The sequence below is a fragment of the Balaenoptera physalus genome (genome assembly GCF_965194825.1).
Source record: "Balaenoptera physalus genome assembly, chromosome: 17".
NCBI classification, from domain to species: Eukaryota; Metazoa; Chordata; class Mammalia; order Artiodactyla; family Balaenopteridae; genus Balaenoptera; species Balaenoptera physalus.
In genome coordinates, this window is record NC_138895.1 from 72,158,055 (window position 1) to 72,175,305 (window position 17,251).

General features: G+C 44.0%; 1 long non-coding RNA gene across 1 annotated transcript; it reads left to right on the forward strand.

Moving 5' to 3' along the window:
* Window positions 1–11,425: 11,425 nt before the first annotated feature.
* On the forward strand, window positions 11,426–14,287 carry LOC309647114. The gene is made up of 2 exons (XR_014255816.1): window positions 11,426–12,367; window positions 12,606–14,287. It is a non-coding gene; the product is annotated as an uncharacterized lncRNA (long non-coding RNA).
* Window positions 14,288–17,251: the final 2,964 nt, after the last annotated feature.

Genomic DNA, 17,251 nt, shown 5'->3' on the forward strand with positions numbered 1-17,251 from the left:
CCCCAAAGATGTGTGTGGCCACAGTTGTGTGGAGAGTAAGGCCAGACACACATGCATGCACATGTGCACACCCACGCATGGATACAGCCATCAAGAGAGCATCTGTGTGCAGCCAGAGATACAAGAGACAGGATAAGGTTCTTTTATGTTGCAGGTAATATCACCCCGACTCTCAGGCTTCCCCTACGTAGGACTTTGCAGATTATTAAAGTCTCTAATCAGTCTTATTAGTCATACTTTCCATATTCCTGGTGCAGACAGTGTGTATAATATATTACATTTTATGGAAAACAAAGGATGAGATATGTAATATATATATTCATGTTTTTTTTCCCGTGATTTTTCCACATATAGACTATTTCTGTAAGTTTACCCAAAAAGCTTATAAGCATGGTTGCCTCTGAGTAGGGATCTAAGTGCCAGAGTTGGTAAAGAGAGTAACTTTGCATTACATTCCCTTTTATAATATTTGAACCTTTTAATCATGGATATGGATTCCTTATTCAAAACAATAAATTGTTAAAAGAAAAACACACAAAAACAATGTTCCCGTGTCTGTCTTACACTCCGATGTTTCTGAATTGGTTCCTGTGAGTGAATGATTGTTTCTGAATGTGATTAATTCTGAGAGTATTTATGATACGGTTGGAGGCTGTTTATGGTTCAATGGAGAGGAGCGGATTGATGGAAGACCCTTGGAGGTGAAGAGGATGGAAACGCCCTAGAGGAGGGAAATTCCTCCAGCCCCAGCCAGGAAAGGCCAGATTAACCACCAGGGAGTGATGAGTGTCAGTAACTCCAGTAAATCAGTTAAGAAATAAGCTGGACTCTTTGTCTCGACACCTAGCTGAAGTGGGAGTAGCTAGGAGTATTGGGAGATTTGAACTGAATTTAGGGAACTTATATATTTTGTTTTTTGAAAATAAGATGAGTGTACACACCAGACATTTCTTGCTGGACTGACCTGTGGCTGCATAACTGAGATGCAGACTTTAAAAGAACTAGCTGACTTTGTTTAGTACTGCATGAAGCCGGACAGTGAGTAGGCATTTTGCTGGTCTCATCTCATTTAATCTTTAAATAGTCCTAACAAGTAATATCCCATTTTACCTGTGAAGAAATTAAGACCCCAGGCAGTTAGGGGTTAATCAACTGGCCCAAGATGTCACAGCTGTTGATAATATGGCAGAGTCACAATGTGGCTCCAAGTACTCTTTGATTCCAAACCTTTGGCTCTACCCAACAGTGCCTGGAAGAAAAGGAGACAGGGCTTAATTACCTACAAGAAACTGGCAAATAATTATGCTAAGGAAGTCGCTCTCAGACACTGGCTACATCAGAATCTCCTGCAGAGCTTGTTAAAACACTTATTGCTAACCCCACCCCCATGGTTCGGATTCAGTAGGTTTGGGCTAGGGCCTGTGAATTTGTGTTTCTAACAAGTTCTCAGGGGATGCTGATACTCTGGTCTGGGGGCTCCACTTTGAGAACTACTGCCATAAAGTAAAGAGATTAGAATAGGGACTCTTAAAGCTTATTTGGTGATTTTAGGGTCAGACATGGGAATAGGGCAATTACATGCTGTTTATATTTCTTGTAATTATTTCCTTTGTGTTTTTGTTTGGATTTTAATAAAATACTTTTTGGAACTATCCACCTATCTCATCTATTTTAAGGGGAAAAAGGGAAATGACTTTGTGTCTACAGGCAAATCAGAGAGTAAGGGGGAGCAGTGCACCTTAAGGTTTAGAGTTCAGACGTGGCCAGAGGACTCCCCAGAGGAAAGGCCCAATCACTAGTCAGGACTCTTCTGGTCACAAGTGACAAAAATCTAACTTCACTCATTTAAAATTGTATTTGGTTGTGTGTAACAGAAGCTCACTTTACACAGGTGTCTTGGAACCAAGTTTCTGATTTTGTTGTACAATAACACTTCTGGAGTTAGGTGGTCACTGGCATTGCTTTAGAAGTTCAACCATATCAGGTCTGACATCTCTTTTTTATTTTCTTTTTTTACTCATGACTCATTTGCTCAAGTTTTTTTTTTTTACTCATTTACTCAAAATGGCTGCTGTGGCCCCAGTCATCACATCTGTGTTCTAGTAAGAAAGAAGGTGGAAAATGGAAGGGGTGTGGTCCATCTCATCAGTTGTTCCTATCCTTCTTTAAGGCTTCAACTGTGTCCCATAACCATATCTAGCTGCAAGAGAAATGGATAGAGTGAGTGGTTAGTTGGGTACATTGCCTCCCTACACAAAATGAGGATTTTGTAGTCAAAGGAAAAGAAGTGATTGGATATTAGGAAAGCACTTAATAATCATGCACAGCAAATTGGGCAGAATGGGGAATAAATTGCCTTTATGAGAAAAGCAATGGAGTGTCTTCAAGAAGGCTGTATGAGTTAGCTTTTGCTTCATAACAAACCACTCCAAAACCTAGTGACTTTTTAAATTTAAAGTTTAAGTTCAGACAAATATCTATTTGATGTTGGATCTGTGGATTGACGACTTGGACTGGGCTCAGCTGGGAGACTCATCTCTGCTCCATGTGGTGTCACCTGGACACAGTGTTACTGCTGTGACCTTAGCTAGATGGCTGGGATGTTTGGGACACCTGGGATTTTCTTTCTACATGGTTTCTTGCCCTACATTCACCTTCTTCACGTGGTGGTAGAACAGTTTCAGAGAGCAGCAAATTATTTATTTTTGAGAAACAAACCCTCGAAAACTTGGTGAAATAAATCACCACCACTTCATTTGCTCATCTGTGAGCTGTGAGTCATCGTTTTGGACTGGGCTCAGCTTGATGGTTCTTCTGATGATCTCTGGTGTCTCACATGTGGCGTGACTGGGACCAAATGGTTTATGATGGTCTTCTTTATGGCTGGCAATTGTTTCTGGCTATTGGCTGGGCCATCTGTCTCCAGCAGGCTAGCCTGGGCTTCTTCACATGGTGACTGAGTTCTGAAAGCTGCAAGAGAAAGGGTAGGTCCCAACGTATAAGTGCTTTTTAAGCCTGTGCTTGCATTGCATTTGCTGATGTCCTCCTGGCCAAAGCAAGTCACTTGGTCAAGACCTGAATCAATGCGGAATGGGACTGTGCAAGGTTGTGTATACAAGGAGGCATGGCTTACTGGGGCCCATTACTGTATCACAATCTACCACATATACCCTAGACTAAGGACTTGAATGTCTGCAGGGTACTCCTTATCATGTCTTTGCCTTTCTCTGCATGTCACCTTCATTCCTTTACACAAACTACTTCCCCTAAGTCTGTAATCCAGGAATCACTTCTTCAGCTTCCCACCTAAAGGGAAACAGGTCTTTTCCTCTTTAATTCTATTCTGAAAATAGCTAGGAAGAACTTTGATTGGTCTGCTGTGGGTCAGGTCAGATGCTCACCCCAAGCCTAAGCAGTTGGGATACGATCATTGGCAGCTCCCAGTAGACCCTCGTATTTGGAGAGAGGTTGCAGAAGGAGCAATTTTAGAGACACCATTCTAAAAGTGAATGGAGATCCCTTCTGGAATAATGGAGATATAGTGGCCAGAAAAGACAAATAGATGTGCAGTGTTGGGGACCATTGAACAGAAAACCTCACAGGCTCTCTTTTTAGAATTTTTTTTTTTTTTGATTTATTTGTTTTGTTAGGTGGTTGGGAGAGTCTGGATTTAATAAGAACTTAAGCTAGTTTAAAAATCAGTTTCTATTGTTTTCCAAAACATTACCTTATTAAACCAATCTACACATTTTCCTTATTTTCTTTGAAAAAATGCAGATTAACATCCACTGCTGGCCCCCATGGGAAGGTTTCTAACTGAGTGTTCTTTGTGGCAAAAATACAATAGAGATTACATTACTTGTCACTCACCTCCCTCTGAGATTGTGTCGGGAAAACAGCACACAGAAAGCAAAAGAAGAAAGACTTGCGTCCTTAATTGGCACATCAGTCACATCAATGAGGGTCTATTTTTTCCCTCCAATCCTGTTAGGAATTTAAGAGCATGCTAACAAAGTTCCACATCGGGATCTGTGAATATATGGGATTTGGGGCAAACAGAAATCACTGGGATCACCTCAGCCATGCAGGGGTCTCTGATGGAGGCATTCCACCTGAGTGTCACTGAGGGTCCCCAGCATGAGCGGAGTGTAAGGGCCCACTCTTGCTTTTTAACTGGATCGAAGGAAAGTTGAGAGGCAACCACTGAAAGTGCAGAAGAGTGGAGGAATGCTGGCCTTTGGGGAATGCTACCCAGTTTCCACAAATAGTAGAGATTCCTGAAAGGCTTTGAGGGAGGCTCTGCTGGGTAGCCATGGCGATGCTGTGCTTCTCGCCTCCCTGCTGCCAAAGAGCGAGTTTGTTCCCCTTTCCCAGGAGCCTTAGCTGGTGCAGCCGTGGCTTATTTCAGAAACCTTCTAGACACGACTCCTGCTCGGAAGCACTTCATTACTTGGTGCCACTCCTCCCTGTCTTGGTGCCCTGTGGCGTTTCACAGGCACCCCTTCTGCCCAGCAAACATTGGCCAGTAATTGTGGTGTCACCACTTTTATTTAACCTGCTCTGGTTTGCTTCAAGGGGTTATTTAGTTCTCTTTTAGATTCTTTGTTGGCAGTTAGGGTGTGTTTATCAGCAGGATTGCTGAGGAGTCTCGGCTGTGACTTTGGAATATGAAAACAGTCTGGCTTCACATATAGCCAGTTCAGAATTAATGTTCCCTTCTCCCTGCATTCCTTGGCTATCTCATCTCCCCTACGCACTGGTCCTGAATGGGAATTTATGGGAGATGGTTGGGCCCAAACAGGGATTTCTCATTGAATGCAGTGGACAAGCCAAAATGAGAAAAGTTTAAATCAGGCAAGTTGTGCAGAGGTCCATGAGAAGACGCAAGAGGAATCCAGGGGTTTCAAGGTTGGGCTACAGAGCCAGGAGCTAGTTCAAGCTACTCAGGGTACATTTATGGTGCCAGGAGTGGAGGTGGGAGCTGCGGGGTGGGGGAGGGAAACAAGAGAAGTTTTCAAATGACTCAGGAACCCAAGAGAAGGAAAATGAGACCTGAGATGTGTTTGTGGATATAAAGTGGGGGGGGGGGTACACCCCCTACTTGAGCCAATGCCCCTCTATTCTTATATTTTAGATATTGAGTGACCATCTAAGATGCAGAATTTTTTTAATTAGCAAACTCTACATTTTTAGAGCAGCTTTCCATACACAGAAACATTAAGAACAAAGTACAGAGTTCCCATAAACCCCCTTTCCTCCCCCTCCTCAGCTTCCTCTGTGATTAACATCTTGCATTAGTGTGATACATTTGTTGCAATTGATGGACCAATATTGATACATTAACTAAAGCCCATAGTTTACCTTAGAGTTTACTCCTTGTTGTACACTCTATGGTTTTGCCAAACTCATAATGTCATGTATCCACCACTACAGTATCACATAGAATAGTTTTACAGCCCTAAAAATGCTCTGTGCTCCGTCTATTCATCCCTCCCCTGAAACCCTGGAAACCAATGAGCTTTTTACTGACTCCATATTTTTGTCTTTTCCGGAATGTCATATAATTGCAACCATTTAGCCCATAGACACCAACCCAAGGAGCTGGACAAGTATCTCCAAGGAATGCAGGAGGGCAAGTGTTAATGAAGCTGTATTTCTTGCTTGCTACATCTCTGTTACCAACTTTTCTGCAAAACATGTTTTGAGCAGTCATGATGCTCCAAACATAGGAGGTATAAAATTAAATGAAATATGGTGTCTGCCTTTGTGGACGAGGCTGATGAGTCAACATATAATTGGATAATACACTCTGATGACAGTCCTTGCAGGGTGCTCTGGGGGCATCCATGTGTCTCTTCATCCCACTATATCTATTGAGTGCCTGCTGTGTTCCAGGTGTTGTGCTGGGCTGGGGACACAGAAATGAAAGAGGCACATGATCTGCCTACAAGGATCTCACTTTCTGGTGCAGGGGGTGACCTGTAAACACGATTCAGGGCAGCGAGGGCCAAGATGGAGACAAGAGACAACAGAACTCCTTGGAAGAAGGCATGGTTGAGAGTCTTTGCTTAAACTCTTTCTTTTTTTTTTTAATGCTTTAGGCAGAGGAAGTAGACTTCTTATTTTATCATAAAACCATTTATGGAAATGTGTATACGTAACTATTTTAGCTAAAAAATTCTCTCTGTTTAATCTGAAGCCTGAGATGATAAATTCCTCACTCTGCAGAGGAAGCCTCAGTATTGCAGCATTAAATAAAGATCATTGAGCTTCCTGAGATGGAAGATGGAAGCCAGCATGCGGAGGGCAGTCCTGCTTAGATGCAAATGACATCCTCAGTTAGTTCCCGCTATGAATTCTCCTGGGGTCTAGTGAATGAATTAGATGCTCAGGGGCAAAAGTAGCCTTGCTTTTCCTTTTGGATGAAGAATCAATCATTGCCTGTCCTGGTCTGGTTGGCTGTTTTAAATAAGACTCTGACCCAATGGGAGACTCTCACGGTTTGGCCAGGACAATTAGAGAAAGGCCAAAGGCGCCCTGGAGTGTGATTTCCAGCCAAGACTTGAATGTGAGTGAGATCTGACAGCTCCACACAGCCTCTCTGCACCAGCAGATGTTTTCCGCCCAGGACAAGGAGACCCAGCGAGGATGTTCATCTTTCACCCCCAGTTCACATGCGCTAGCCCCCTGCCTGATAAAGAAGTTGACAGGTATTCAAACTGCCTGTACTATGTAGTTCTGCCTGCTGCAGGTTTCCATGAGGTGTTGCTTGAGGCTGCATCTCCCAGGCTTCCCAGCTGGCCTGCCTTGTCCAGAACTGTTTGTCACTGCTACAGTACAGCAGTTAAGAACATGGGCTCTGGATTTAGACAGTTTTGGTTTTGAAATCCAGTTCTGCCACTGACTAGCTATGAGGTCTTGGACAAGTTGCTTTACCCCCCTAGACCCATCTGTAAAATGAGAATAATAATAGTATCTGTGTATCAGGATCCCAACAGGAAATAGGTACTGCACTCAGGTAAGGATCATTCAAACAGGACGTGTTCACAAAAGGAGAAATCATAGACGTGTGAAAGGTTTAGGGAACCACCCTAGATAATGAGGGAACCCAGGTTAACAGCACAGAGCTAAGCCACTCCTAAGCCGCTAGGAAAGAGGGGAGAAAGAAGGAACAGGAACCAAAATGGGGAAGTGGTTCTTACAAAAGGTCTCAGAAAAGTTATGACCTTAGTTCACCAGAAATGACTTTAAGGAAGGCAGCGGGCAATTTGACTTGACTTCCCTTCCTTTCTCCAAAATTCTGCTCTCCTAAGGCTCCCTGCTGGCCAAACCCAACTAGAAGCTGGAGGACATGAGAGGAGGCAATATAATGTGTATAGACCAGCCTGCCAGGGCAGAGAGCAAAATGGAGGAGGGTGGGGATGGCTGTGTAGGTCAAACATCCTGCACAAATTCGTTCACGGTGTGGCTCAGCTGATTAAACAATGAAATGGCATTAAGGGCTAACACAGTTCTTGGCATCAAGTGTTTAACGAAAGTTAGCTAAGATTATTAGTATTTCTCTTTTCTAGGTCAAAAGTGAAATAGTTGTCAATGATTGAGGGCTGAGCACATGAAGTAGGACCTGTCTGGAGTAATAGAGGGTTATATACATGGTCCCCACCCAAGCCCAGGTAATAAGTCTGTGCTTCCTTTGGTATAAAAGGAAAGTTAAGTTTTGTTTCTCCTCTCTGAGGAATGCTCAAATACTTCGTGCACCCTGTTGCACTTTCTGCACTCCTATCATCTTGTCTTTGCCATTTCTGGTAGCACGTGACCATGCTATAATGAAGAAAATGTGATTTAAGCTACTAGCCACTAAAGCAGTGGTTCTTGAAAGAGTAAGGGTTCTCTGGGTTATTGGAGGAGTGGGAAATGGGGCCTCGACTTGCCAAGATGCTCCCTGTCAGGAGGTGCCCTCTCTGCAGGTAGCATCTGAGATTTAATACCAGCAAACACTTGCAAAGAATTTTGGATTCCAGACACTGTTTTACTATGCGTCCTATATGCATCTTAATGAATCCTCACAGTCGCCCTTTGAGGCATTGTTACCCTCACTTTACAGATGAAGAAACTGAGGCACCAAAAGTTTCAACTTTTTAACCTAAGTTCTCAAAGGTCCAAGTAGCAGAGCCAGAAATTGAATCCAGTCTGACTGCAGAGCCTCTGTTTTTCTCTACACTGGCTGTGGGCATTCCTGCCTCATAGTACGTGTTCAGGAAGTACTTATTGAATTAACTGGAGTAAATGCACAGAGCTATAGAAAGTTAGGAAAGTTTTAACTCCATGGACTATAGACCCTGTTTGAAGGAAAGGCTGATGTAATGAATTTATGTCCATGAGGCAAAGGAAAAAGCCAGATTTAACACTTTAAAGTCATTCTGTTCTTATATATAAAACTGTTTATGTAGGATCCATTTTGGCATGCAGACCATTACCTAACATGGTATAAATACACACACTCACACACAAACTACACACACCATACCTTTCCCAGGTAGGGACAAGCTGGGATAACTTAGAGAGTGAGATTCCGACTCATTGCTCGGTCTGGAAATTCCAAGAGCTCACATTTAGAATGTTGCCTTTGGTGGGAAGCAGCTCATGGCCGCATAGAGGAGTAAGATACATGTTATCATGGCCACTGGGCTTGACTGCAGTTTAACCTCAAGGTCACTGGGAGGCCAGAGCTGAACAAAGGAAAGAATGTTGGCCCCTGAGCCAGCTGAGCCTCCAGGCACACTGGCCTCCCTCTGCTGGCCTGCCCATCAGCGCCGTGACAGTCTGTACCAGCCTTTAGCAACGCAGCCACGTTCTTCCCACAGGAAGGGAACCCACCCCCTCCCGGGCAGGAAAGCAGGGCCCCTCCTTGCCTGGCCCTCGTTCCTTCTTGCCCGCACAGCCCATCTCCCCACTCATACAAAAGACTCTTTCAGAAACTGCTTACCTAGACTTGAACTTTTCAACAAGGCTTTTTGTTACGTTTTGTTTTTTCTTTAAGCTCCACAGCTAAAATACCAGATCCTGCTGTTGCTAAGATTAAGGATTTTCTTCCCTGTTTTCTCCCTCAGCTCAGTTTCCGTTGACTGGGAAGGACCAAGAGATGGATTACTGTTCCCTTGCCAAAGGCAGAGAGGGTGCTTGAGCTCCTGGGGCTTACACTGGGATTTGACGTTACTCGGTGCGAATCATTCTTAGTTATTCCTCATGCTCTCCTAAAAGTGACACGCAATTGTGTCAGTAACTAAGCCCTCCCGAACAAAACCACTCAGCCCTAAGTGTACACAGGAGAACCAGGAATTGGAGTAAAAGGTAATTTAACATGAGTATTTATATATTATACATAGTGTGTTCCATGATTCACTCAGCTTATTTTCATTTTATGCATTTTCTTCCCACTTGCAGTCTTTATTTATTACAAAGTTGAGGCTGTTAGCAAAATAACACTTAGGGGTGGGTTTTCTTTTTCCCTTAAAAAATTTTTTTTTCCTGCTTTCTACTTTATCTCTGGGAAAGTGGGCCAATATAGCAGCAAAACTGGTCACTGCTGCCAAACCCCAAGAGACTGATGGCATATTGTTCTGAGCTGAGCATCTTTGCCAGGCTTTTACCACTGAGGGCTGAGCACGGTGGCTGTGTGAGCCCTGTGGTCACTGAGCTGCAGCAGCTCACGTCAGTCACCATCTAGGGACAGGAATCACCCATTCCTCTGACTTTTGATGTGGAATTGCAGGTACCAACATGGCTTGAGGGTTCACTGGGTGCCTGTAGTCTGGTGCTGGAAAGACTTGGGTTTATGGCCCAGCACTGCCATTCACTTGCTCTGTGACACTGGGCAAATCACTTTAACATTCTGAGCCTCCGTTTCCTCTTCTACAAAATGAGCATAATAACAGAACCTTCTTGGTAGAGGTAGGCACATGTTAAAATGTATAAAATGTGTGTACACACTCGGCTTGACACATGACAAGTTCCAAACAAATGTTAGCTCTAATTACACACACATGATCCTAACAGTAGCCCAGGAGGTGATGAGGAAATGCAAACCCTAGGGGATTAACTCCCTTTCCTAACACAGGCATCTAAAGCATTTTGTTGTCCAGTCCATGTCTGTTTCCTTCCGAAGCTTGTGATCTATTCATGGTGGAACACACCTCAACACCCCTTCCCTCTTTTTATCAGAGGTATTTGAAGTCTGGCAAATTTGGCCTTTTGGGGGCCTTGACCTGGATACGAATGACAAGAACAAGTAAAAAAGATTCAGGTTTTCCTCCTGCCAGTGCCTGTGTAGAGTTTAAACACACTTCTTAGAAAAGTCATCCCAATGTTTTGATTTGGGGCTGAGTTCCATCCTTGTGGGAGCTACAATTCCCAGCACTCCTAAACTTCGTGGCTGCCATCATGGTCTTGACAAATGGTTTACCAAGAGGTGCATCCCCCAATTCCAGGGGAATATCCTGTCCAGTTCTGAATGTCATTTTCCAAGAAAAACAGACACACACTTGGGCATGCCAGGAGGAAGGCCACCAGGATGGTGAGGGTTGTGAGAATACACTAAGAGTAACAGTTGCTAGATCTCGGATGAAGAGGCCTGATGCATGGGAAACAGATTAACTTTACCTTTGAGGCTTCAGATGGAAGGTCTTGGGCAACAGGTAGGAGTTACTGGGAGACAGATTTGGGTTCAACTGGAGAGAAAAAGTTTCAAGCCTGAAAACAGTTCAGCAATAGAATTATCTGTGATGAAGAGCTGAGTTTCTCATCCCTTAGAAGGGATGTGCGCAGTGGACTTAGAAGCAATTTTTATCAATGTTATTCTAAGGATTTATGCATAGACAAGCTAAGGTCCCTTCCAGCCCAAAGATTCCATCATTGTGAAGTATCTGTCTGCCGATTTGCAAAAGGCTTTCCTACATCTATTTTCTTTCATTCATATGCAGTTGATCAGTTGACCAACAAATAGCTTTGTGCTTCCTACTGTATGACACTAGGTACCAAGTATGCATCAGAAAACACATCTTGCTCTCAAGTACCTTATAGTCTTGTGGGGTAAATGGACAAGAAAACAGACATTTGTAACAGAGTGTGGTAAGCGTTATAAGAGGAAGCACAGGGAGCTGGAGATGAGAGAAGGCTTCCTGTTGGAAAGGACCGCCAGGATGGGACCGGCAGGAGCTGGCTAGGTAAATAGTGGGAGGACAGAGCAGGAAAGGTATTAGCATGAGCAAAAGCCTAAAAAACAAGGCAGGGTGAGGGAGTTGTGAACAGTTCCGTTTGGCTGGAACAGAGTCCATAGAGATGAAAGTAGGGACAAAAAGAGATGAGACTCGAGAAAGAAGTAGTAGATGGTAAAAATGGCCACAGATTCTTTTCCTCCTATTAACAGGGGAAGTCTATTTTCCCGTCTCTGAGTTGACGGTGGGACTTGCTTTGGCCCATGAAAAATGAACAAATGTGATACAAGAAGAGGCTTGAAAAATGTTTGTACATGGAAGCTTTTTGCTACTCTTGGAAACTTACAATGACATTTTGATAAGTCCAGGGTAACCTCATGGATGATGAGAGAGATGCTTGCCACAGTTTCTTGGTCACCCCAGTCTACAGCCAGCTATCTCCAGAAACAGAGTCACACAGCTGACCTGCAGTTGCCCATGGATGCATGAGTGAGCCCTGCTGAGACTGGCTCAAAGCACCACAGAATCATGATCTAAATAAATGGCTTTTGTTTTCATCCATTAAGTTATTATTATTATTAGGTAAAAGCTAATTGATGTGTCAGTCAGAGAGATTTATAAACCATGTTAAGGAATTTAGATTTGAATCGGAGAATGCCAAGGGTTCTTCAAAGAGTTTAAGCCATGAAAGTGGTAGTATCAGATTTGTGTTTCAGAAAAATCACTGTTGGATCCAGCCAATGAGGTCATGTGTAGTTAAGCATCTTGCAAATTGTAAAGCAGTGTGCAAATACAGTTGATGAGTAAAAATAGTAAGGATGCACGGGACACAATTTCAAGGCAAACCCTTCAAATCAAACCCTCTGAAAACATCTAGCAATGGCGCATCTGGCTACAAATTATCTCCCAAGTAAGTAGCTTGCTGCTGGTAGCCAGCCCTGGGCCTAGAAGAAGAGCTGGACAAAGCCAGGTGGCCCGGGGGAAGGGCAGAATGTGCTAAGACCATAGGAAACTCACTTTTCTCAAAGATGACCTAGATCAGCAGTTCTTCAGGCTAATTTGGTCCCTGGATCAAAGACCTGGGTCAAGGGGCCTCAAGAAAACCTTTCAGGAGATTATCATAAGGAGATTATCAGAGAATCGCACAAAGATCGGTGAGTTTGTTCTTTGTAGCATTATTTATAATGTCAAAAGTTTAACACTAAATGTCTAACAAGAGGAAAATAATGATATGTTATTATAAAACTATGTGGTTGAAAACTATGCAAATGTTAAAATAAAATTTTCAAAAATTATGGCACAGAAGAAGTTCACAATATAAAAAACATGTATAAAGAATGCAACAGACAGTTTTTCACTAATATTCATTCTGGCCTTTTACCTTAATAATAGAACTCCTGATTTTTAACCGGACACATGGCCACCCAGCTAGAAACCGTTTCTCAGCATCCCTGGCTTCTGAGTGTGACCATGTAGCTGATTCTGGACGATGGAATGTGACCAGGAGCGACGCATGCCATTTCCATATTGTCCCCTAAGCATTTTTGGACTAGAGTTCCTTTTGCCTATCCCCTTTCCTAAAGGATCAGTTGCAGATGTGATGATGGGAGCTAGAAAATACACCTGAGACCCAGAGCCTGTCTAGGGAGTAACCTGTCTGCTGTGTTGATGAAACTCCTGCCCAGCACGAATGCCTGACCAAAGCTCAAGTGACTCACGAGCTGCTGTATGTTTGAGGGACACTCATCCGAAGGTCACTGATCAGGTGCACAGGTGGGCAACTTGGAAAAGTCACACACTCAGCCAGAGGCAGAGTCCTGCCAAGCCAAATCTTCACCATTGCAGCCTGGCACCTTATCTCTTAGATTAACTGTAGTGTTGTGAGGACTGCAAGGGACGTGAGGAGCTAAGGGAAGAAGGACTGTCACGGGGGTGCAGGTGGGTGTATATAAAGTGTGAATCACCTTGGGGTATTCATTTTGGGTCATTTCTCCTTTGGCCTATTTCTACTGACTCTGGGTCCTACTCCCTTTCCGCTACGGGTTGAACTGTGCCCCCACCCCACCAAATTCTCCTGTAGAGATCCTAACCCCCAATACCTCAGAATGTGACCTTACTTTTTTTTTTTTTTTTGCAGATGTAATCCAGATGTAATCTAGTTACGATGAGGTCATTAGGGTGGGCTCCACTCCAATATGACCGGTGTCCTTATAAGAAGACACAGACACATACAGAGAAAATGGCCATGTGACAATGAATGCAGGGGTAGAAGTGCTATAGCTGGCAGTCAGGAATCACTCAAGATTGCCAGAAAGACACCAGAAGCTAGCAAGAGTCAAGGAATGATCCCCCTACACAAGACTTCAGAGAGAGCACGGCCCTCCCGACATCCTGATTTCAGACTCTAGACTCCAGAACTATGAGATAACATATTTCTGTTGTTTTAAGTTACCCAGTTTACAGTATTTTGTCATGGCAGCCCTAGGAAACAAATATACTCTTTTTGGCCAGCCCGACTCTCAGAAATGGTCAAAGCTGGCAGAGCTGTCCAAACAGCAGGGCACCTGTAGGATTCTAATCCCTTACACAGAGTTCTGGGAGGGAGCAGCTGGGCAGGCTGGGGCCCTGATTTACAGGGTTTCCTTTAGATTAAAACCAGAATGCACCAGACGTGAAAAATTGCAAGCCTTATTACTTAACACTGACTCCTACCAGCGTTATGAGGGAAAGAAACAGATCAGGGGTATCTGGAAGATCTTCCTGGGAGGCTGAGCCCCAGACCATGAGTCATATTCTCCAAGTTTCCTTTTTTGGTATAATTCTTTTTCTGGGACAAAACTCTGCCCAAATTTTACTCAGGCCTCCTGAGAAGGTGAAGGTAACTAGACACATGTGAGTATCATGCACCTTTCTCATTTAAATATCATTACAATAAGGTGGGGATCCTATTGCCAGGGCAACTAGTAACAGAAAATGAGCAGTGTAGCTTTGATAGAGACTCTTACTCCACTTTGACTGATTCCTACTGTGTCCCTGGCTACCCTCTCATTTGCTATTAAAAGGATATAACCTTTTTTTTTTTTGAATTTTATTTATTTATATTATTTTTCTCACCTCGTTTTGCTTTTCTCTTTGCCAAAGTTCTCATTCCTTACCCTCAAGTTCAACCTGATCTACAGAGTTGCTACTGAAGTTGCTAATTTAGCTCTTTGCTTTTCTCTTTGCCAAAGTTCTCATTCCTTACCCTCAAGTTCAACCTGACCTGCAGAGTTGCTACTGAAGTTGGTAATTTAGCTCTTTGCTTTTCTCTTTGCCAAATTCTCATTCCTTACCCTCAAGTTCAACCTGACCTGCAGAGTTGCTACTGAAGTTGCTAATTTAGCTCTTTGTTTTTCTCTTTGCCAAAGTTCTCATTCCTTACCCTCAAGTTCAACCTGACCTGCAGAGTTGCTACTGAAGTTGCTAATTTAGCTCCTTCCATTCTTCCAACTGAACTTGATGATATTTCCCCTTCGCCTGTTCAGGAGCCTCTCCCTCTGATCAACACTTCACTCACCAGTTTCCATGACTGTGTCCCCAGGGCCTGACATGCAGTCATATGACCTACATAACCTATCCTGAGTATAAAGCCCAGCTGGGCTGTGGACCAGCTCCCATGACCATGTGATAAATTCTTCAATAATTCCAGGCAGCAGGTTCCTCATCTGTAAAATGAGATGTTCTACTTTATGAGAATTAAATAGGATAATGTATGTGAAACCTGATGCCTATAGGCTTTGTATTAGTTAACTAATGCTGTGTAACTTAGTGGCTTAGAGCAGCAATAATTATGTATTATCCTTTACCGTTTCTGTGACTTCAGAATTCAGGAGCAGCTTGGCTGGGCTGTTCTGGCGTGGGGTTTCTCATGAGGCTGCAATAAGATGTTGGCTGGACCTCTGAAGGTTTGGCTGTGGCTGGAGAATTCACCTTGAACGTGGCCATCTCACACGGGTCTGCTTACCCAGGTGCTGGCTGTTGATGGGAAGCCTCAGTCCCTCTCCAGGTGGGCCTCTCCTCAGGGCTGCTTGAAAAGCCTCATGGCATGTGGCTGTGTTCCCCCCCCCCCCCGTTAGAACAGGAGGGGTGTGGGACGGGGGGAGGGCACAGGGTGTATCTTTTTAATGACCTAACCTCTGAGGTCACATAACATCACCCCCACCACATTTACTTGTTGAAAAACAGTCACTAAGTCCAGCCCATATTCAAGATGAAGGGATTTAGACTCCACTGTTTGAATGGAAGTCAGTGAACTTAACATATTTTAGATCCGTGACAGGCTTGTAATGAATGTCAACTTTTATCGTAATTTTAATTACATATATATATATTTTTTTTAACTAAAAATATTTTTATTTATACAAACGATGATAACATGCTACTTGCTCATCCTTGCAAGCAGATCTCCACGCCTGCTCGCCAGAATCTCAAGTTTATAGAAAGGCTTTAACGGGGTCCAGTCACCTACACCATCCAAAGGGTCTCAGTGGCACCCCACTCTCTCAAAGCTGCGTCCTTGAAAACAGCTCCCACTGTGGGAAGGAACTGTGGGCGGGCATTCCAAGGCCAGAGGAGGGCGAGGAGCCTCACTTCCGGGTCCAGCTCCCGGGTCAACCTGAGGTCACGACCTCTGGATGATCCCGCCTCAAGGTGCCGCGAGAAGCTGACGGTCTGCGGGATCGGCTCCATTTTCCCAGCGCTTTGCTCTGTCTTGCGGGCCGGAGCCGCAGTTGGCTGTTCCCGCGGCGACGTCGACTTAGACAACAACCCCTGTCACAAAATGCACGTTTCTGTCTGATTCTCCGCTCGGGCCCTCAAGGACCTGCCAGACTGTGGGCTGGACCACGACCGCCAGACCGCGTCCTAAGAACCTTCTCGCCCGAATGATTAGCTGCTTCTTCCCAAGCGTCTGCTCACACCTTGAAACAGCCGCTGCAGAAGGCGCCTCCCCTCAGATCCCCGGGACAGGTAGGCCCTCCGCGCGCTTCCCGCGCTTCTGCTCGCGGCCAGGCCCTGTGGTCCTCACCCACCTGGCACATAAGATGTATATTATGTACAGTGTGTGTGCATATATATGTGTGTGTATATGTATATATGCATATATACGTTTATGTAGCTGTGGAAAACAGTATTATTTCTAGAATTTACCATAACTCCTCACGTTTGTGATCTCCCAAAATACATATGTTGAGATCCTAACTGCACCTAATATATATACATATTATGCATGTACATGTGTATATGTATATGTATGTTTATGTATCTGTGGTAAAAAAAAAAGGGTTATTTCTAGAATTTACCATAACTACTGATGCTGGTGTCCCCCCAAAATTCATATGTTGAACTCCTAACTGCACATAATATATGTACTATGTGTCTATGTGCATATATATATATGTTTATATATCTGAGATAAAAAAACATTATCTCTAGAATTTACCATAACCGCTGAAGTTTGTGTTTCCCGCAAATCCATGTTGAAATCCTACCCGTGGAGGTGATGGTATTAGGAGCTGGGCCTTTGGGAAGTGATGAGGTCATGGTGGCAGGGCCCTCACGAATGGATTAGTGGCCTTCTAAGGAGACTCCAGAGAGCTCCCTCACCCCTTCCGCCAGGTGAAAACACAGTGAGGTGTCCTCCATGCGTCAGGAAGCGGGCTCTCAGCAGACACTGAATTTACTGGAGCCTTGATCTCGGACTTCCCAGCCTCTAGAGCTGTGAGAAATACATTTCTGTTGTTTAGAAGCCCCCCAGTCTGTGGTATTCTGTGATAGCAGCCTGAACTGGCTAGAACAGGTGGGGGAGAGTAGTCAAACTATCGTGAAATGTGGTGACTGGAAAGATCAGTCTCTTTCTTTTTGCAACGTTCTCCTCAATCGCTTTCAGGTAAATGAGCCACTAATTGAAAGCTCAAACTCCCTTCAGGTGTGATGTTTTCCCTCTTAGGAAGTCTCTCCTTTCTTCCTGGAGGACCCACACCTGCTCACCTTGTTTGGTT